Source organism: Papio anubis, chromosome 9 (genome assembly GCF_008728515.1).
Source record: "Papio anubis isolate 15944 chromosome 9, Panubis1.0, whole genome shotgun sequence".
In the NCBI taxonomy this organism is placed as follows: Eukaryota; Metazoa; Chordata; class Mammalia; order Primates; family Cercopithecidae; genus Papio; species Papio anubis.
The window spans coordinates 31,515,873-31,539,101 of record NC_044984.1 but is presented as its reverse complement, the minus strand read 5'-3'; the positions used below and the strand labels follow the sequence as shown (position 1 = coordinate 31,539,101).

At 40.9% G+C, this 23,229-nt stretch overlaps 1 long non-coding RNA gene across 1 annotated transcript in view; it reads right to left on the bottom strand.

Annotated features, from left to right (window-relative positions):
• Positions 1 to 14,045: 14,045 nt before the first annotated feature.
• LOC103875705 overlaps positions 14,046 to 23,229 on the bottom strand; it is a 20,159-nt gene continuing 10,975 nt past the window's right edge. Inside the window, exon 2 of the long non-coding RNA XR_634599.3 lies at positions 14,046 to 14,248. This is a non-coding gene — a long non-coding RNA (uncharacterized LOC103875705). The remainder of the gene's footprint in view (positions 14,249 to 23,229) is intronic.

Genomic DNA, 23,229 nt, shown 5'->3' with positions numbered 1-23,229 from the left:
AGGATTAGTTGGGTAGGAAGGTGGAGGCCGTTTTCCAAGAGCTGTTATGGCTGGGGAGGAGGTCCCAGCGTAAGTCACCAGCCTCTAGTCACCGGCTTCCTGAGTGCCGGCAGCCTTGACAGTGGCAGATGTGGTGGCAGGAAGTGCAGCAGCCTGCCCCGACTTCTGCTCTTGCAGCCCTTTCCACAGTTGTATAATACAAGCACCCAGATTCCTGTACTAAATACTTGCTGGGTGTTGGGTGCACCAAACTCTCAAATCACACTGCTGAAGAACTTACTCATGTAACCAAACACCACCTGTTCCCCAATAACCTATGGAAATAAAAAAAAAATTAAATACTTTCTGCAAATATCTAGAGTGAATTGTGTTTTCTGCACTAAACCCTGGTACATATTCTAACCACTTTTATTTTCTAGGAATTAGAATAATTAATTTACCGGAAAAGCCTAATCTTGTTTGTTAATGGAGTTTTTTTTTGGTAATGTTTACAACATTAAAACAGGGATCTTTGGGCTGGGCACAGTGGCTCATGCCTGTAATTCCAACACTTTGGGAGACCAAGGCAGGTGGATCACTTGAGGCCAGGAGTTCGAGACCAGCCTGACCAACATGGCGAAACCCCATCTCTACTAAAAATATAAAAATTAGCCGAGCGTGGTGGTGGGCGCTATAATCCCAGCTACTAGGGAGGCTGAGGCAGGAGAATCGCTTGAACCAAGGAGGCAGAAGTTGCAGTGAGCTGAGATCATGCCACTGCACTCCAGTCTGAGCAACAGAGTGAGACTGTGTCTCTAAATAAATAAATAAAGAGATCTTTGGCCGGGTGCGGTGGCTCACGCCTGTAATCCCAGCACTTCAGGAGGCCAAGGTGGGCAGATCACGAGGTCAGGAGATCGAGACCATCCTGGCTAATACAGTGAAACCCCATCTCTACTAAAAATACAAAAAATTAGCCAGGCGTGGTGGCACATGCCTAGAGTCCCAGCTACTCAGGAGGCTGAGGCAGGAGAATCACTTGAATCCGGGAGGTGGAGGTTGCAGTGAGCCGAGATCATGCCACTGCACTCCAGCCTGGGGGATAGAGTGAGACTCCGTCTCAAAAAATAATAATAATTAATAAATAAAGAGATCTTTAGTATGTCATAAAGATTTTTATTTTTTAAACATTAAGCTTAAATATCTGGTTATTTTCACATATAAATCTAGTAGTTTTTTCTATAAGGCTTTTACTTGATCTTAGATTAATATTTTAATAATGGATATGTTTAACAGAGTAATTTACCCCCAAATAATTAACACCTTAATTAATTAAATTTAGTAATAGATTGGTAAATAGTTAAGTATGTTAAACTATAATAACATAATTTCAGTGTATCTCAAGGCCTTCACACCTAACAGGGTAGACCCAGACATTTAACAAACCAAACTCACCTAAACACTTAAATGGTGCTTACCAACCTGAGAAACCTGAGCGTAGAGAGATAATACATCTGATGCCTTTAAATATTCAAATACTATTTATAAACCAAATACTTTCATCATGAAAATCACAAGACAAATATTAAACATTAAAATCCCAACTACAAAATTTCAGATTATCTTAAATAGATTAGATGTGTTAAATAACATACATAGGCAGATTATAATGATGATTTTAAAACTGAACACTAAGTGTACATAGAAGTATTATTTTTTTATTTCTGTCCTAATTTCTGTTATAATTTCTGAGTCTTTGTGGGATTATATCGTTACCTATAACTAAGGAAAGCAGATTTATAGTCTCAGGGTAGCTGAGTCCAGTTGGTGTGAAATCAAGGACGAAAAAGCTGCCGCAGATCTAGGTACAGAGATTCTAGCCCTGGACAAGGGGTCTGGTTGCTGGTTCCATTCAATTCTCCCTAAGCTACAGAAGCCCTCTCTCCCCTTCCCACAAATTTTTCTTTGTAGAGTGATGGGACTTTTGAAGCATGTGCTTTTTCTTGCTACCTAGTCTCCTTACCCAACCTCTTACACCATTGTATTATCTTAGATGGGGTGCATACCTTTCTCATACACACGCTCACACACACACACCCCAAACTGAGGTTGCAACTAATCTCTTTCCTGCCTCATTAGAGTTCATTGAATCCTGCAAGCACACACACGTTGCAATTAATCTTTTTTATGCTTTACTTTATTACCTATCTCATCAGCCATTACCTTTTTAAAAACATTATATGGACATTGCTTACTTTTGGCCCTGATTCCAAAAAATCTAAAGAAAATTAAAATTTAGAGAACAATACTCCTTTAAAAAGAAAAGAAAAACTTCCTTTTTTCCTCCTAGGGAAAAACCATTGCCCCTGAAAGCTTAATAGCTTTGAGCTCATGGGAAATGAAGAGCACTTCCAGGTCTGGAATTTACATCCTACTTCAAAGACATGTTTCCTCGATCGAGAATACTTAGCAGTTCGAGATGTTTTAAAATCATTTCTGAACAAGCCCCTACTGGGGCTTTTACTTTCAAGAGTTTGACATTTTGGCAAGCAGATGCTTAAAGCTATTGATTTGTTCTGTCTTTAGCTACTGGAACTTATCACTGAAAGCTGAGATTTCATGCAGGAATTTCTTCTGTATCAGGAAAACAGTAAGAGAAAGGTCATTTCTAGCAATACTATGCTTAGCAAATTAATCTTTTTTTTTGAAATACTATTCACAACATTAGTACAATACAAAAACCCAAGCAGTTAGCCAAAACTCCTCATTCTTAGAGTTGTGGGCTGAAGTTCAACATTTCTTGACTCACTGCCCATGATTCATTATTTTGAAAAGTTGTGTTTTGGGCTCAGACCCCACCTTTGATAATCACAGCATTAAAATTCAAAAATGATGGTCAAGGTTATTTATGTGGTGACCGTACACAAAATTTATTTCTGTATTCCACAATTCGTTATTGATTCTTGCTTATCCTTTTGACTTTGTAGTTTTAAGAAAACATTACCTTATACAGTCTTTCAAGTGACATAGAGTTTATCAAACAATTATAATGTGTTTGAATTTTTTAATGTTACTACGTCCTGACAAAAAACAACCATTATTTGGGGATAAATGTGTCAGCAGCAAAAGTATGCATCTGGGTCTGCAGCAACCGCAGTGCTTGCCTCGGCAGAAGAAAGCATTCGACCGACGGATATAAGGCAGAAGGAGAGACCAAGGCAAGTTTTACAGCAGGAGTGAAAGTTGATTAAAAAGCTTTAGAGCAGGAATGAAAGAAAGGAAAGTATACTTGGAAGAGGGCCACCTGGGCAACCTGAAGGACATGTGCCCCATTTGACATTTTGACTTGGGATTTTATAAGTTAGCTTGTTTCTGGGGTCTTGTGTTACTTCCCATGCGCCCAACTCCTGAGATGGGGAAGCGGCTGGTCACCAGGTTCAGGTGTTTCCTATCTATTAGGAGACTGCTGTTCCCTAGTGTCAGCTGTGACCAGTTATTAGAGAGACCGTTAACGACCATTTGACGATCATCTGTTGGTCATCTGACATTCCTGATGTGTACGTGGTGTGTGGGGGGCAAGGGGAGCCCTCTCCTGCCCTGCTCTTGCCCAACTAGCTACCTACAGTAACAAATGGAGTCTAAGGAAGTGATATAATGAAGACATTCCTATCCCCCTAAAAAACGTTCCTGCTTGAATGAGATGTTTGTATCTGGTTTGTCATAGTACCTGAAATTCAACAATTGGAGATTAAGGCTTTGATTAAATATAATCTCTTTTAAAATGCAAATTTTCTTAGACAAGTTACACCAAAAGTTTAACCAGCATCAGAAGACTATATAGAGCAAATCAATGGCATTAACATAATAAATCATCACACAACAGAATAATATACAGTAAAGAAAAAGAAGGAGCTGTGGCTACAAGCAACAATGAAAATAAATCTAAATTTATGTTAAGGAAAAGACAAAAGTATAAAGTAAGTGTGATTCCATTTAAAGTTCAAAAACAAAACTACAAAAATTAATCATACATATTTTTCTAGCTTTGGAAAGCTATAAAGGTACAGAAGGAGCAGGACTGAACATTTTTTAAATAAAAAAGCTATGAAGAGTTGCCAGTAAAAATTAACACCAAACCTAGGTCAGCAGTTACCTCTACTGGGGAGATTTGTCAGGGGCTCCCAAGGTATTGAAAATGGTCTAATACTTACACATAAAGTACGAGTTCTCTAGTGTGATATATGTCATGTTTTAAAAGTATAAAACGAGTTTTATTTTTTAAATAAGTTATGTATATTTAAGGTATACAACCTGATGTTATGGGATACATACAAATAGTAAAATGGTTACTGCAGTGAGGCAAATGAACATATCCATCATCTCACATAGTTTCCCAATTTTTTGTTGCTTTGTGGCAGGAGTAGCTAGAATCCACTCGTTTAGCAGGAATCCCTGCTACAGCACAGTCTAATTTCCTGCCGTCTTCATGTGGGACATTAGCTCTCTAGACTTTTTCATCCCGTACATCTGCTACTTTGTAAGCTCTGACTGCATTTCCCCACTTCCTCCTCCTGCCCCAAAACTCATTTAAACATTAAAGATGGGCTGCCATGATTCAAAAGTGGTAGATTCATATCTCTAGTAGAGGCCATGGTGCGCCACTAAAGATCCTCTGTTCTAGGTCTGAAACAGACAGCCCAGCTCCTGGGAGTGTTGGCAGCACCATCTCTCAGCTGAGTCTCTCTCAGGGACTACCCTTTGGCTGAAAAGAGCCATAGCCCAGGCTGGGTGCGGTGGCTCACGCCTGTAATGCCAGCACTTTGGGAGGCCAAGGTGGGCAGATCACCTGAGGTTGGGAGTTCGAGACCAGCCTGACCAACATAGAGAAACCCCCATCTCTACTAAAAATATATAAAATTAGCCAGGCGTGGTGGTGGGCGCCTGTAATCCCAGCTACTTGGGAGTCTGAGGCAGGAGAATTGCTTGAACCTGGGAGGCGGAGGTTGCATCAAGCTGAGATCACACCACTGCACTCCAGCCTGGGCAACAGAGCGAGACTCCATCTCAAAAAAAAAACAGCCCAAGGGCATGCCCTCTTCCTGGGGAAGCCCATATACACAGACTGGTGAAAATATAAAGGTTCAGCCCTTGACCCCCAATAGGATACACATGTGATGACATAAACTTGCAAAATATTAGAATACTTAGGGTTGACTAAATGCCAGCTACATATCACTGAAAACAGATGTCATTCTTTACAGCGTCTTCTCAAAAGTGCATACTATTGTCAAGAACCTCTTGCTGAGATGTTTTTCATCAGCGGTCTCTAATAGTAACAAATATGTTTTAACATTCTAGAATACAAATTCTATGACGGAATTTTCAGTTTTATTTGTATATGAGGATTTGAGGCATTCTTTCCTAAATGGAATTAAAACAAAATAAAATATACAAGCCTAAAGTTTACTTTTTAAAGAAATATTACCAATGCAAATGATACAACTTCAGTTTGCTATGACCAGGCTGCTGGTTAAGGGCTGATATTTAGAGGCAAGGAATTAAAAAGTCAAAGGGACAGGACATCTGGAGTGTGACACCAGCATTTATCTTTCAGTCTTGTTGGAAAATCAGGTAGGACCTTCCCAACTGTGTTAAATAGAAGATTCCCCCCTTTGGTCAGTTCTGCTTAACAAGATGAGCTCTGAGGGGGACTCTTAATTTATGCAACAAACGGGGAATTTTGAGAGAAGTGGAAAGCCTGTATTTTGGCTGAGAGTGGAAAAGAGTACAGAAATTATCTGAAGGCTGCTGGGTTTCGAAATGTAAACCCTCACTATCGTTTGTCTCCTTCCTTCAATCTTTATGAATAAAATGTTCATTCAGACGTGAACTCTGGAAACCTACCCACCCAGAATTTCTAGAAACTCCATTGGCTCGGGAATTTATCCGGCAAAATTTTCCCTCTCTAAAAATGGCACTAAGAGGCCAGGCACAGTGACTAACACCTGTAATCCTAGCACTTTAGGAGGCCGAGACAGGCAAATCACCTGAGGTCAGGAGTTCAAGACCAGCCTGGCCAACCTGATGAAACCCCGTCTCTACCAAAAACACAAAAATTAGCCGCCACCCTCAGTCCACTAACTAGAGCCACACGAACTTGTCACATTTCTCCAGATCTTTCGTGCAAGTCCTTTCATAATTCTATGTCTTTGCTCACACAGAACTGTTCACCTGAAATATACTTTCCCCCATTTCTTCACCTGGCAAACTTCCTTTCATCCCTCAAGATGTAAATCAAAAGAAATTTTTGTGATGTCTCGGATACCCCAAGCAGAGTTGGTTGTTCAAATTGTTTTAAAGTTCTAAAGTCCAGCTACTTTACCGTTCACTGTCTGTTTCCCCTGCTGGGCAATAAGTGGATTGAAGTTAGTATTGGTGGATTGAAGTTAGTATTGGTGTCTTGGTCATCTGTGGACACTCAGCTTCTCAAGCAAGGCTGGGCACAGAATAGGCACTCCATAAATGTTAATCATTGAATAGGTGAATCAATGAAGATACAGTCCTTGTATTTTGAAATAAATATTGCCTCTGCAATCTATACTGTGTAGGGCCTCCTTCTTTCCTCCTTCTCTTCCCGCCTAGTTATCACTTAAAGATGTATGGAATGTTTAAAACCTCAAGCCAGGCCTTGGGAAAACAGTGAGTCCTTTACTCTTTCCTAGTAGCATCCTTGGGTCAGTTGCTCCATTCAACTTACCACCTTTACCAGTATGATTTCTCATTGTTTCCACACTTTAAAGTGTGACTATTACTTTTGCCCATTGTAAAGCAGGGTAGTGTTATTTTTAATGTCTTAATTTACTAGAAGTATCCTTTGGCCCTTGCTACCCACATCTTACCCACTTTTTTCTTTTTTGGTAAGGACTCTCAGGTTGGCCTTTCTGTACCTTTCTCTGATTCCCAGGACCTTTCTCCTGTGCCATGGTGCCATGGCACATAGTAAAATTCTACACAGGGGAAAAGCACAAGCATTAAACCAAGTCTCTTAAACATATGTGTATGTCTCTTGCACTAAAACCACCTAAATCCTTTAGGGAATATGGGCAAAGCCATGGGGTAAATGCAGTCACTCATTATAAACAAAAGCAGCTACATCAATGCAAGAAAAGACCTCATAGATATACGTATATGAGATAGTACAGAGGCTAAAAACTTAGACTTTGAAGCCCACCAAATCTAGGTTCAAATCCCAGCCCTCCCATGTAACATCTGAGTTGCCTCAACTTCATTATCTGTAAATTGGTACTAAAATGATACCTATGTCATAAATACATTACACCTGCCAGCATGGTCTTAGGTCATCACCTATTAAATGAAACATTTTGGCTAGAAGATCAGCACATTTCTTCCAGCTCTAAATTATCCTATGATTTTGTTACCATATATGTTCCTCTCTTTCTTCTCTTCATTCCCTCCATAGATTTATAAAAGAAAGGGAATTAACTAGCATTGTTGATGACCAGTCTTTTAGGTTTGCCACTGATTGACAGTTCCCTTTCCCTAAACTCTGAATTCCCATGGGCACATACACAAGTACTAGTGATAGCCCAACAACATCTCTCAAAGCTGCTAAACTGCTTTCTTTTGGATAGGGGTACTCTTAGATCAAAGATTAGGTTGAATATTGTTTTTGGTATTTCAGAAACACTGGTTTCTAGTCTTCCAGGTGATAAAGCATCAGACAAGAGAATTGTGACTATCTTCAGCAATGGTTTAAACCCCACAAGAAGACTGTGATTACTTCTAGGTTATTCCCCTTAAAAATGTGGATATTTTTGAAGAGAACTCAAAATAGAATCAAACAGTTGTGGGGAAAGACCATCTAAAAACTTTTTTTTTTTTTTTTTTAAGACAGAGTCTCACTCTGTTTCCAGGCTGGAGTGCAATGGCGTGATCTTGGCTCACTGCCACCTCCATCTCCCAGGTTTAAGCAATTCCCCTGCCTCAGTCTCCCAAGTAGGTGGGACTACAGGTGTGCACCACCACGCCCAGCTAATTTTTTGTATTTTAGTAGAGACGGGGTTTCACCATGTTGGCCAGGATGATCTCAATCTCCTGACCTCGTGATCCACCCGCCTTGGCCTCCCAAAGTGCTGGGATTACAGGTATGAACCACTGCGCCTGGCCCATCTAAAAGCTTTTCAAAAACTAAGATCAGCCAGGCACAGTGGCTCATACCTGTAATCTCAGCACTTTGGGAGGCCAAGGCAGGCAGATCACCTGAGATCAGGAGTTCAAGACCAGCCTGGCCAACATGGTGAAACCCCATCTCTACTAAAATTACAAAAATTAGCTAGGTGTGGTGGTGCACGCCTGTAGTCCCAGCTACTCAGGAGGCTGAGGCAGGAGAATCACTTGAGCCCAGGAGGCAGAGGTTGCAGTGAGCTGAGATTGTGCCACTGCACTGCAGCCTGAATGACAAGAGCAAAACTCCATCTCAAAAAAAAAAGAGAGAAAAGCTGGGCGCAGTGGCTCACTCCTGTAATCCCAGCACTTTGGGAGGCCAAGGCAGGTTGATCACAAGGTCAGGAGATCGAGACCATCCTGGCTAACATGGTGAAACTCCGTCTCTACTAAAAATACAAAAAATTAGCTGGGCGCGGTGGCATGCACCTGTAGTCCCAGCTATTCGGGAGGCTGAGGCAGGACAATCACTTGAACCCGGGAAGCAGAGGCTGCAGTAAGCTGAGATCACACCACTGCACTCCAGCCTGGGTGACAGAGTGAGACTCTATCTCAAAAAAAAAAAAAAAAACAAAAAAAACTAGAATTACTAACCTTAGTAAGAAGTGACAGAAGGCAAACTTAATAATGGTCTTCAGACCTAAAAGCTTTTTGCAAAAGAATAATAACAAACAGTTTTGAATCTCTCTTGGGTGCAAAACAAGAAAATTCCTTTTGTGATTGCTTGGCAATGCTTGCAAATGTACTTGTTACTTTTCCTTATGGCTGTTTGCACAAAATAGTCTCATTTCCTTGTATCTTGTTTTCTTGGTCTTTAACTAACATTTATTGGCCTTTTAAATGTAGGTATATTCATTATGAAAGAGCAGTTTCTAATCTGCTTCCTCTTACACGGCTATAAAATCCAAAGCAAATGATAAGAAATATGGGCGTGTGAGCTTTTTGCTGGGCAGTCTGCCGAAAGTCTACATTTTCACAGCCAGTGGGGCCCTAAGTTAAAGGTCGTTGTTAGGAGGAGAGCTGGGACCAGAACATCCCATAGGAGTCCTTCCCTCTTATCTACTGAGAGGATTGACTGGGCCATTACCGGGAGCTTAAAAACATGTCTATCTTTTTACTCAGCATCATGCAGAGGAAGAGTCCACACACCTCTCATGGGAAGAGAAGAAAAAAGAATGCTTCCCCTTTGTCTCTTTTTGAGGACATACAAGTCATCTAGACCACTACAATCCTCACTGATTGGAGGAGAAAAGCAGTTCAGGTCAAAAGTGGTTGCAGGACAGAGCTACAATAAATAATAAAGGACAGAAGGTGTGTCCACCCTTGCCAAAAATGTTACACATGATATGTTTCTTGTCGACAACCTCATAAAGTAGACATTATTGTCACCATATTTTAGATAATGAAGCTGAAACTCAAAATGGCTAAATAACTTGCTGAAAGTCACAGCCAGAGAAAAATGGAGCTGAGATTCAAGACCACCTTTATTTTACTCCGAAGCCCATTTCTTACCCTCAATGTATGGCTCCCCCGATTCAGAGGGACTCTCATCCGAACGCTCTCAGGCCGGTCAAGCTGCAGAGCAGGACAAGGGCTGCAAGGGTTGGCATGGACCAGCTCTCAGAGAAAAGAGACATCTAGTTAGCAGGACTTTCACCAGCAGCGCAGAGATCAAAATGCAAGTGTTGAGCTAACCGGCACCCGAGAATCCCCACAAAATTCAAACCCTGGGTAAGCAGGTCAGAGTGAAGAATTAAAGCCCCTAGCCACAAGATCTTGGCTAAGAGGTCTGCATGCAATGACCTCAACTGAGGAGAAGCATTATCGGGCAGTACAAGATCCAGGCTGGATTCAAGGCTTACACCAGCTATGAAAAACAAGAGTAGAACCGAGTGTAGACCTGTTTGGATTGGGATCAGCATCACAGAATCTTTAAAAGAAAAAGGTATCCACAGAGTAGGAACACAGAACTGGCTCATTATCCCAGAACAGAGCATTGCTGTCCTCTGTTCTTGCTTTAAGTTGCATTTGATATGTGGATGAATCCTGTCAAGGCAGCATGTTTAGCTCTCAAAGCAAGGCAAGGCTCTGTGTTGTGTTACAGGGCAAAGACTTGGTCCACTGCAGAGACTTCAAAGTTCTAATAGAACTGATATAACCATAAAGAGAGATGATATTAATAATGATCTGTGCCTTTCCCCAAATGGTTCCCCCATTTGGTATGCTGGCTTTTGGGTATATTTATGCAAATCCCAATTTCAGGCACCAGTGGTCTTGAGCAACAGTTGCAGCCACTGTCCACTCCTTAGCCTTGGTATGTTTTCAATCCAAACTCTAGGCTTCTTGATATCATCTTTTCCTGCCAATAGGATTTCATTTATACCCTAAATGCTTTCCACCAGAGATAATGCTGAACAATATCCTCTACTCAGTAATTAACTTCATTTGAGGCATTAACAATAGTGTCTTTTTAGCCAAGGCAGCACACCTGGAAGAACAAAGCAAGTTTTTGTTGTTGGTAGTGGTGGTGGTTTTTTTGTTTTTTGCTTTTCCCTGCAAACTTTACCTCCTGGGTTCAAGCGATTCCCGTGCCTCCGGCTTCCAAGTAGCTGGGATTACAGGCATGCATACCACGCCCAACTTATTTTTATGTTTGTTGTAGAGCTAGGGTTTCGCCATGTTGACCAGACTAGTCTCAAACTAGTGGCCTCAAATGATCCGCCCGCCTTGACCTACCAAAGTGCTGGGAATTATTTTCACAGGAACTGTTTGTTCGGATGAGGAACAAACAGTTCCTGTAAAAATAATTTATTCTTGCTTTTTGGTTTATAAAATATAACATTACCATTCTTGATTCCTTTATCTCCCTCTCTTTCTTCCTTTCTTTCCTTTCCTTCCTGTTTCTTTCTTTCCTTTCTCTTTCCCTTTTCCCTCCCTCCCTCCCTCCTTTCCTTCCCCTCCTTCCTTCCTCCCTCCCTCCCTCCCTCCCTCCCTTCCTTCCTTTTTCTGACAGGGTCTTGCTCTATCACCCAGGCTTGAGTGCAGTGACACAACCATAGTTCACTGCAGCCTCAACCTCCTGGGCTCAAGCAATCCTCCCACTCCAGACTCAAGAGTAGCTGGGAACACAGGCATATGTTCCCACCAACACCAACACCACCACACCCTCCTAATAGAGATGGAGTCTTGCCATGTTCTCCAGGCTGGTCTCAAACTCCTTGGCTCAAGTGATCGGCCCACCTCGACCTCCCAAAACGAAAAAAAGTAAAAACCAGAAAACATTACCCTTCTTTCTTTAGGCTTTTTTTTGTTTTTTGTTTTTTGTGGGTTTTTTTGGGGGGGGTTGTTTGTTTGTTTGTTTGTTTTCAGATGGAGCCTCACTCTGTCACCCAGGCTGGAGAGCAGTGGTGCGTCACTGCAACCTCAGCCTCCTGGGTTCAAGCAATTCTCCTGCCTCAGCCTCCTGAGTAGCTGGGATCACAGGCCGCACCACCACACCCAGCTAATTTTTTTTTGTATTTTTAGTAGAGACGGGGTTTCACCATGTTGGCCAGGCTGGTCTTGAACTCTGGACCTCAAGTGATCCTCCTGCCTTGGCCTCCCAAAGTGCTGGGATTACAGGTGTGAGCTACCATGCCCACCCACCCTTCTTTCTTAAAGCAAATGTTTTTTGAAGTCAGAGCCACTGCAGATGTATGATGCAGAGTTTATAGGCTTAGGGTGGAGTTTAGAAGCAGGGCTTACCTCTGGGTTATCTCTGTGCCCAACTCAGGACAAGGAAGTGATAAACCCAGAAACTCATTTATCTAACATGAGTTGCTTTTGAATTTATTATTGAGAATCATCATCATGTTTTGTGTTAAAGATTACATACTAACCATATCTTTCACCTTTCTTCCTATATTTGACTGTTACAACAGTTAATTGGGTCAATAAATGAATATGTGAGCTCTTTCTACCAATAAAGCATTATGCCTGGCATTGTAAAGGACACATTACTCAGTCTCATTTATTGCTGGCTTCTACCTATTAAAAGTAAAAACTCACATACCCTTTGATCAGTAGTGGAAGTTTTAGGAATTAATACTACAAATGCATTAGTACCTATGTACACTGGCATATGCAAGAGTATTCAAACAGCAGTGTTTGTAACAACTAAAGACTAGTGCTATTGATTATCAATAGTATTGGTTAAATAAATAAAGTTAGAGCTTTTTATGAGATTATTTAAAAGAATGCAGTTGTTCTTCCTGTACTGGTTGGAAACTTTGCCAAGATATGTTAAATGGAAAAAAGAAAGATGCAGAAGCATCTATATGGGATGTTATTATTAGTCTTATGTATGATATATCTGAAAAAATGCAAAAGAAGCTGGTAACAATGGTTGTCTTCTGAAAGAAAACTGGACCTGTCTTTAAATGCCTCATATTTGGCTCATAGGCTTTTGATATTAATCCCAGGATAGGATGGTCAAATGGCTAAAATCACAGCTCTTATTATGTATTAGAGTGTCATTTTTATAATGAAAAGTAGTACAGGTTTTATTTCTATTCACATCTCTTTTATGTATTTTTGCATGTGGGAAATCCCAATTTACTTTCCAGTTTTCCACCCAATTAGCAACTTATCCAGTCTTTGAATAGCTTCCAGGTCCTTTCCATCTTGGGCAGAATCCAAGTGGGCTCTGAAAGAAATCACTCCCTCCTTGTTTTTTTGTGTATCATTTCAATATTGCCAAGAACACTATCTCATAAAGTCAGCATGAATACCTCTGTTCTTACATGTTAAACTATGATGGGAGAAAACAAGACCACAAATAAGGGAGAGCAAAAGGAAAGAAATACGATGGAAATCCAAAGAGAACAAGAAAAATCAAGGATTAAGTTAGCTGGGGTCTGAAGTAAGAAGGATTATGTGTGTGCATTAAGAAACTAAAAAAACCATTAAACTCTAGTTTTAAAATATTACCAAGAGGGGAGCCAAAGGAGATTTACCACTGCAGGGGGTTGGCTCATTTGCACTCTGTTCAGCATTGCAAGGCATTCATCTTAAAATGGGGAATAAGCATTCCTTAGAGGGTGCAAATTTATCCACTGGGATACAAGATGGAAAAATTAGAATTTTTAATTTTATATTTTCAGTTCACTTTGTGGATGTTTTATTAGGTACATAATACATATTCTTTCAGTAGGATACGTTTAATACATGCATACATTGAAATATTGGCTGCCCAAACTTTATTGATAAGGGTACATGATGAAAAAAGGTTTGGAGGTCACTGGACCAGTGCTCCAGGCTAAGAATTAGAGAAAACAGATGGGAAGACATTTGCTTCTTTGGTGTCCAGGATTAGTGAAATGAAGGCAGAGGACTGTATGAGAATAAGACACTAGACATTTTAGGAAGCTCAGGACAGGCTCTAAGCCAGATAAAATTCTATGGTTTTATTGTAATTTAGTAAACTACACATATTTACGTTCTAAAAAAATCCTTATAACCATAGCTTTTTTTCTACACTAAGCTACAGAATACCACCCTGGTGGTGACTTGGGATTTAGGCACTGCAGAGAAAAGATCAAAGGGACAGGAGCGATAATTGAAATTTTAGCCCTAAAGGAAAAGTATCTTTAATCTCTAAAAGACCACAAATGAAGTTTGGCAGAAAACAGGGATAAAGTTCTAAGGGTTCTTTGGCATTTTATCATTCATTCAACCAAAAATATTTATGGAGACACATTTACTTCCACCAGGATGGAGTAACTGGTTTGCTAGACTTGTCTTTTCACTATAAACAACTGAAAAAATAAGATACACGAAACAACTGTTTTTAGACATTCAATAACAGGCTTTTCAGGGCTTTGATCACAGTGAGAAAAGAATAAAATAAGGTCAGCTCATCATCTGAGCTTTCCAGTCCGCAGCATCTGTAAAGGGAATCCAATCAGTGAACAACAGTTGTAATGACATAAATAACAGACAGCAGCAATCAGGAACATTGAAGAAATGTTCTCATTGGTTGAGGCACCTGTAAAATGGTAACATATAAAACTGTGTGAATCGTTTGCTTTAATTTAACAAATAACAGCATAAATAACAAAAAATACGTAAATACAAATACATACCTGAATGTATTGCAATAACAATTTCATTCTTACTCATGTGAATTCTAACATGCTGCTATGCTTGAACATCACCTCCAAAACTCATGTTGTAATTTAACCCCCAGTGTTGCAGTATTGAGAGGTGTGACGTTTAACAGGTGTGGAGGTGTGGCCTTTAACAGGTGATTGGATCATGAGGGCTCAGCCTTCATGAATGGATTAGTCATAGATTAATGGGTTATCCTGGGAAGGGAACTGGTGCCCTTATAAGCAGAGGAAGAAAGATCTGAGCTAGCACATTAACACACTCAGTCCTCTGGCCATGCAGTGCCCTGTGCTGCCTCAGAACTCTGTAGAGAGTCCCCACCAGCAAGAAGACCTTCACTATATGTGGCCTCTTGCCCTTACACATCTCAGTCTCTGCAACTGTAAGAAATAAATTTCTTTTCTTTATAAATTACTGAGTTTCAAGCATTCTGTTATAACCAACAGAAAGGGACTAAGACACATGCTTTCTGGAATGGAAGATAAAACCACGGGTTATACCCTTAGTTCACGTGTTTGTCATACAAGTAAATGTCATTATATGTGTTGTGGAAAAGGTGTTCTAAAATTTAGATGATTTTTAATTACAATAAGTTATCTTATGAATAGATAGTAGCAGTGATGTCTTTGATGAAGTCATAGGGACCTACCCTCTGCTTTAACTCCAAAGAGCATGTTAAAGTCAGACACACATTAGTAATAACAACAGGAATAACACAACTGTGATTTAACAATTTCATTATATACCAGGTACTTATTATATAAGGTGGCATTTAATCTTCACGACAACCCTTGAAGTGCATTAGAATCACTATTCATGGTTTGCAGTGAAGAAACTGAGGTTCTTAAAGGTTAAATGACTTGCCCATGATCATTGTAGAGGATTTGATCCCAAATCTGATTCCAAAGCTTATGTATTTAGCCGTTACACAACATTGCCTTTCAAATCATAATCAGATGGCTATTTGGGGAACATGGAATCAGCACCAGGAGAGTGAAATGAATGAAATGAGAATTGGTAGATCAGTCAACATTCAGCACAGGAAGAAACAACCCCAGGTATTTAAGGAGCAATCAAGAAGGAATCATGATTATTGGAAGGGCCAAAGGAGCAGGAGTCAAGGGGCTGCCACTGGACCTACTGTGTCCCAGTGACTAGGAGATCATAAAGCTGGGATAGGAAGGGGTAGCTGCTTCTCCTACTTCCATAACTGCCTCTCAAAACCCATGAAGCCGGACACCAGAGGCAAGAACACTGAGTTACCTCTTTCACTTCCTGATACATTCCCACAACTTGCTTCCCAGGAGAAACGATGTCAGAAGGATGGCCTCCGCCTCACCAATTTCTCATGAGTATATCTAATTCAAGGAACTCATTCATGTTTAGAACCCTACCTGCAAGGGAATCTGGGAAATGGAGCTTTCAGCTTTCTAGGACCTGCAGCACAGAAAAGCATATAGAAGGATTTAGGAATAAATGTCATTCCAATCTAACTAGCGTGAATGGTATCAGACTAAGACTGCCCGATGTGCTCATCTCGCAGCAAACCTGAGCAGCAATACCAGTACCATCCGTAAGCTCCTGCTAAGCTATAAGCTCTACAAGGACAAGAGTCATTTGTCTTCTTATCAGTGAAATTCCTAGAGCCTAATATAGGCCCAACACATAATAAATACCTCTTGAATGAAAAACTACATAAAGATCTTGTGCAGAGTGGCTAAGGTGATGTCCTTTGCTGTCAGAAATATCTGGATTCTACTGTTAGTAAATCTGTTCATCTGTGAGCTAGATAAAAACAATTGCTTTCTGGATGTTTGTGAAAATTCAAGAAAACAATGCATGTAAAGCACTTAATGCAATGCTCAGCGCACATAGAATTCACTATTGTTTGTTGCTATTATTAGTTGTCATTACCAAACTTTGGTGTCACTTCAAACACCAAAACATTTTACATGAGGAAAATGTGCCTTTAAACCACAATTCTTTGAATACTTACGAGCCTGAATATTTTTTGTATTATATTGGCCGTTGGGATTTGTGTGTATGTGTGATTTGCTTATTCATTTACCTAGAAAAAAATCTTCTAGACCTTGGCCTAGGCAAATAATTTATGATGAAAACCCCAACAGCAAATGCAACTAAAACAAAAATAGACAAATGGGACTTCATTATACTAAAAGGCTTCACACAGCAAAAGAAATAATCAACAGAGTAAACAGACAATGAGTAGAATGGGAGAAAATATTTGCAAATTATCCTGCTGACTAATATCCAGAATCTATCTACAAGGAACAATTCAACAAGAAAAAATGAATAAATAAATAAACTAAAAAAATTTTTAAAAAAAACAACATTAAAAACTGGGCAAACCATACAAACAGACATTTCTCAAAAGAAGAAATACAGGCAGCCAACAAACACATGAAAAAAATGTTCAACATCCAGAAAACCAAACACCGCATGTTCTCACTCATAGGTGGGAACTGAACAATGAGATCACTTGGACTCGGGAAGGGGAACATCACACACCCGGGCCTATCATGGGGAGTGGGGAGGGGGAGGGATTGCACTGAGAGTTATACCTGATGTAAATGACGAGTTTGGGTGGGTGCTGACGAGTTGATGGGTGCAGCACGCTAACATGGCACAAGTATACATATGTAACAAACCTGCACGTTATCCACGTGTACCCTAGAACTTAAAGTATAATTAAAAAAAACAAAAAACAAAACAACAACAACAACAAAAAAATGTTCAACATCACTAATCATCAGAGAAATGCAGGCAGCCAAATTAAAACCACAATGAGATATCATCTTACACTAGTCAAAATGGCTGTTATTAAAAGTCAAAGAACACCAGATGTTGGCGTGCATGTGAAGAAAAGGGAATGCGTGGCTGGGCATAGTGGCTCACACCTGTAATCCCAACACTTTGGGAGGTTAAGGCAAGTGGATCACTTGAGGTCAGGAGTTCGAGACCAGCCTGACCTATGTAGTGACACTCCATCTCTACTACAAATACAAAATTAGCCGGGCGTGGTGGCGCATGCCTATAACCCCAGCTACTTGGGAGGCTGAGGCAGGAGAACCACTTGAAACCAGAAGGCAGAGGTTGCAGTGAGCCGAGGTCGTGCCATTGCACTCCAGCCTGGGCAACAAGAGTGAAACTCCATCTCAAAAAAAAAAAGAAAAGAAAAGGGAATGCTTATACACTGTTTGAGGGAATATAAATTAGTTCAAGCTCTATAGAAAACAGTATGGAGACTTCTCAAAGAACTTAAAAAAAGAAATACCATTTGACCTAGCAATCCCATTATTGAGTATCTACCCAAAGCAAAAGAAATCATTCCATAAGAAAGACTCAACACTCATATGTTCATTACAGCACTATTCACAATAGCCAAGTCATGGAACCAACCTAAGTGTCCATCAATGGTTGACTGGATTTTTAAAATGTGGTGTATATGCACCATGGGATAATATGCAGCAGTAAGAAATAATGAAATCATGTCCTTTGCAGCAACATGGGGGACATTATCCTAAGTAAACTAACTCAGAAACATAAAATTAAATACTGCATGATTCCACTTATAAATGGGAGCTAAATAAAGAGTATACATGGACATAAAGAGGGAAATAATGGACACTGGGGACTCCAAAAGGGGGAAGGGTGGGAGGAGGCAATGGTTGAAAAATTACCTATCACGTGCAGTGCCCACTATTGGGGTAATAGGCACTCTAGAATCCCAGTCCCCACCATTACACAATATGCCCATGTGACAAACATGCACATGTACCCCTTGAATCTAAAATAAAGTAAAATTCTTAAAAAAAAATCTTACACGATGTGTGATGTCCCCCTTCCCGAGTCCAAGTGATCTCATTGTTCAGTTCCCACCTATGAGTGAGAACATGCGGTGTTTGGTTTTCTGTTCTTGTGATAGTTTGCTAAGAATGATGGTTTCCAGCTGCATCCATGTCCCTACAAAAGACACAAACTCATCCTTTTTTATGGCTGCATAGTATTCCATGGTGTATATGTGCCACATTTTCTTAATCCAGTCTGTCACTGATGGGCATTTGGGTTGATTCCAAGTCTTTGCTATTGTGAAGTGAAGGGGGGAGGGGGGAGGGATTGCATTGGGAGTTATACCTGATGTAAATGACGAGTTGTTGGGTGCTGACGAGTTGATGGGTGCAGCACAGCAACACGGCACAAGTATACATATGTAACAAACCTGCACGTTATGCACATGTACCCTAGAACTTAAAGTATAATAATAATAATAATAATAATAATAATAATAATAAAATCTTACACAAAGCATTAAAAATCTTAACTCAAAAATTTTTTAGGCCAGGCACAGTGGCTCATGCCTGTAATCCCAGCACTTTGGGAGGCCGAGGTGGGAAGATTATTTAAGGTCAGGAGTTTGAGACCAGCCTGGGCAATGTAGTGAGACCCTGTCTCTACAAAAAATAAATTTTAAAAAAATTAGCCAGGCATGGTGGCACATGCCTGTGGTCTCAGCTACTCAGGAGGCTGAAGTGGGAGGAGCACTTGAGCCTGGGAGGTCGAGGCTGCAGTGAGCTGTGATCATGCCACAGCATTCCAGCCTGAACATTGCAAGACCCTGTTTCAAAAATACCCATTTTTAAAATTAACTTGTTTTCCAGAGTAGAAATGTTAGATAGAATGTCTGTATAATCTATTCCCAAAACAGGACATTTTTGAGAATAAAAGGGGTCATATAAATAATTAGGCTGGGACAAGAGGCATATAAACCAGGGCTACATTCACCTACTTACTGGAAGCTTTCTCAAATATATAGTGTGACATAATGTTACAAGTCCATTGGAAAGGTGTCTCAATTGATGCTATATGCTAGATATTTGGTCGCCATCTGACACCATCGTGTCCCTGATTGCCACTCCCCTAAACCTCCTTAAACTGTGCTTGGAGAAGAGTTACGTGAGACATATAATGGGAAGAGAGGCATGGGTATCTAAGATTTCCTTTGGTTTTAGAAAAAAATAGCTATGAGAATACAGAGGAGTTGTTTTCATTTGCTACCTCTGTTAGTGACACCCTTCCAGGTTGGTCTCCCACCCATGGGCAGCTTTGAATGAGGTCAATGGTGATCAAAACTCTTTGGATCTGAGCAAAGCTGCTTGGATTTTCATTGGATCTTTCTGCAAACATGATATGTTTCATTGGTTAACTATCACTTTCTAAATCTTCAATCTTAATTTTTCAAAACTTGTCATAATACAGTTTCCCTCTAATAACAGCCATGTAAGCATGGACTTAAACTGACCTCTACTGCTTAAGCAAACCTCAGTAGAGGAGAAAATAGATGAATTTATTTATTGATTGATTTTTTTTTTTTTTTTTTTTTTTGAGACACAGTCTTGTTCGGTCACCAGGGCTGGAGTGCAGTGGCGCGATGTCGGCTCACTGCAACCTCCACCTCCTGGGTTCAAGCAATTCTCTTGCCTTGGCCTCCCAAGTAGCTGGGACTACAGGCATGTGCCACCATGCCCAGCTAAGTTTCTGTATTTTTTTAGTAGAGACAGGGTTTCACCATGTTGGTCAGGCTGGTCTCGAACTCCCAACCTCGAGTGATCTGCCTGCCTCGGCCTCCCAAAGTGCTGGGATTACAGGCCTGAGCCACAGCACCCAGCTTCTTTTTTTTTTTTTTTCTTTGAGAGGGAGTCTCACTTTGTCACCCAGGCTGGAGTGCAGAGACATGATCTCTGCTCACTGCAACCTCTAACTCCCAGGTTCAAGCGATTCTCCTGCCTCAGCCTCTCAAGTAGCTGATATTACAGGCGCCCACCACCATGCCCAGCTAATTTTTTTTTGTATTTTGTAGAGATGGGGTTTCACCATGTTGGCCAGGCTGGTCTCAAACTCCTGACCTCAAGTGATCCGCCAATCTTGGCCTCCCAAAATGCTGGGATTACAGGTGTGAGCCACTACGTCCAGCCCAGCCCATTTACTTCTAAAATGAGGACACCAAGGCTAATGTGTTAAATGACTTATCTAAGGAGGAACAGGTATTCAAGGTCAAGCTGAGACAGCTACTCATGTCTGTGACTGCTAGTCCAATGGTCTTTGGACCACCACTCAGAAGCACATTTTGTTATGGTTGTGAGAATGAAGGAAGTAATATTTGACTTTTCTGCAAACATTATGTAAATTCAAGGTATTTGTTCCCCTTATGATGTTACAGAACATTAATGAGTGAGATGTTTCCAGACTTGTTGCTCATTTTGATAGCTAACCAGTCAGTGCTTATAACAGAAACACATGAAGTCCATATTGAAGACACTGAAAAAAAAAAACACAAAAATAATTTTAATCAAAATGGAATTGCTCTACAAAACACAGACTGATTGCTTATTGTTTTGTTTCTTCTCCAACGGAGATATGAATCCACTTGGCCTTGACGGAGGGCCAATGATGAGTTGATTGATTCACTTGTACTCTCTGTCAGAGGGACCAGAAAATTACTATGGTAACTTGATAAATAGGAAAATTCCAAAATTATCTTCACTGAAGACATTATCCGTTTGATCTAAGCTTTTCAGATGCAATCACAATAGTGTCTCCAAGATCCTGTTTCTAAGAGGGAAGCCTGCTTTTCTCATCACATTAGCAAACAGCCGGGCGGACTGCGTTGCTTGCCAATCATGGCTGAATTACAGTCCTGACAACATGGCCTGGGAAAGAACATGCTGGTGGGGGACTGCGGCAGCTGTCACCAAGCTCAGAGCAGAAGGGGTGGATGTTCGGGAAAGGGTTCTGCGAGGAGAAAATTTCACCGCAGCAGGAGCGAAGGGAGACACAATTGCACATTGAAAGGGGAAAAACTGTTTGAATTCTACTCTATACCCCAATCACCACCCTCCTACAAGGGATGTCTTTCCCTTGGTCCTATTCTCAACAAATGTTTTTCTCCCACAGTCCCCTCCTAATCTGAATGTTCTTCAACAACTATCTAGGAGTCACTCTTTCTCTGCTCCAAAAATTGGGGGTGGAAAAGGAGCCCAATCAGAAAGAGGAAATGAAGAAAGAGGAAGTGAAGAATAAAACTGCTCAGAGAAAAATAACTTCAGAGAATAATGTTATCTCCATGAGGACAGGAATCTTTCTTTCCACGAACGTGTCCTAAGCCCTTAGAACAGTGCCTGACTGATCAAATAATTCTAATAAATATCTGTTAAATGAATAAGCAAACATCTATGTCCTTAACCCACTAGAATGGTAGGAAATTGTTTCTCCATCATTATTAGCCTCCTTCCCCCTTCTAGGGTTTTACCAAAATTTGATCAACGTGCCCCAGGAAATAATATCTCTAATTTCCAATTGGTTCTGGTCATTCTAGCCATCCTTGTTGGCCAAGCCTTCAATAGTTCTCTGAGACCTCCAGCTGGCACTCAGGGGCTCTCCTGCCTCAAATGAAGCAGAGGAACCTTAGGCGAAGCCAGGAGCCCCAGGTCTGAAGTGTAGCAGGAGGTTGTCCCTTTGAGGACAGAGAGCAATGCACAGCTCCTCTGGCAAACCAGGGCCATAGCCAGGGCTCCCTTGCCCAGGTTTGGGGCAGGGGCATTCTCTTTAAGCTGGAGAATCCTACCTCCTTCTCTTCGATAAGCTTATTTCCTTAAACTTCATCCTATCTTAGGCTTCTGACTTTGGGAAACAGAAAATACAAAGAGTTCCAGATGACTCTGTATTCCTCCCTGCCTTGCACCTTCCCCAAGGCACTGACACACACAACTTGCTACAAATGCATAGTTAAAATGAAAAGTGGAAAATGAAAGGTTTTTTGTTTGTTTGTTTGAGACGGAGTCTCACTCTTACCCAGGCTGGAGTGCAACGGCGTGGTCTCAGCTCACTGCAACCTCCGCCTCCCAGGCTCAAGCAATTCTCCCACCTCAGCCTCCCAAGTAGCTGGGACTACAGGCATGTGCCACCACACCCGGCTAATTTTTGTATTTTCAGTAGAGTCGGGTTTTCACTATTTGGCCAGGCTGATCTTGAACTCCTGACCTCGTGATCCGCCCACCTCAGCCTCCCGAAGTGCTGGGAGTACAGGCATGAGCCACCACACCCGGCCTGGAAGATGAAAGATTTTTTAAACCCATAAATATCTCAAAATATTATCCAGCCATATGGTATGGGACCAGGTGCATAAAGTTAAGGCAATGCTGAGACCTCCAGGTTATTCCACTGGCTACAACAGCAGAAGGGAAGGGAAGGGAAGGGAGAAGGGAAGGGAAGGGGGAAGGGAAGGGGGAAGGGGAAGGGGGAAGGGGGAGGGGAAGGGGGAAGGGAAAGGGAAGGGGGAAGGGAAAGGGGGAAGGGAAAGAGGGAAGGGGGAAGGGAAGGAGAAAGGGAAGGAGAAAGGAAAGGAAAGGAAAGGAGGGAGGGAAGGAAGGAAAGAAAGAAAGAAACAAACAAACAAACTTGGGGTATCCTTCTCTAAACTCTAATATAGAAAGGAAACATCTAGTAACATGTTTCTTTGTCTAATTATCCTCCTACGATCAGCATCTTAAAATAAACTAATCTCTTATAAAAAAATTTTGGATGTTAATATGACCATCAGCTCAAAAAGCATTAAAGCCACTTCAATCAAGGGACATAGACTAGGTTTCAAGACACTTAGCTCACATAAATTTCTATAAATTTTAATAGAACTTAATGGTCTTTACATTTTTGTGTGTGTGTGGGAAGGGTGAGCATTATTGATTTTACATTTTAATACATTTTAGGGGCATGATGAACCTGGACAGTAAAAGCATGCTTCCCTTGCCCCACCTAATGCAGAGGAGCTTCCTGAAAGAAATT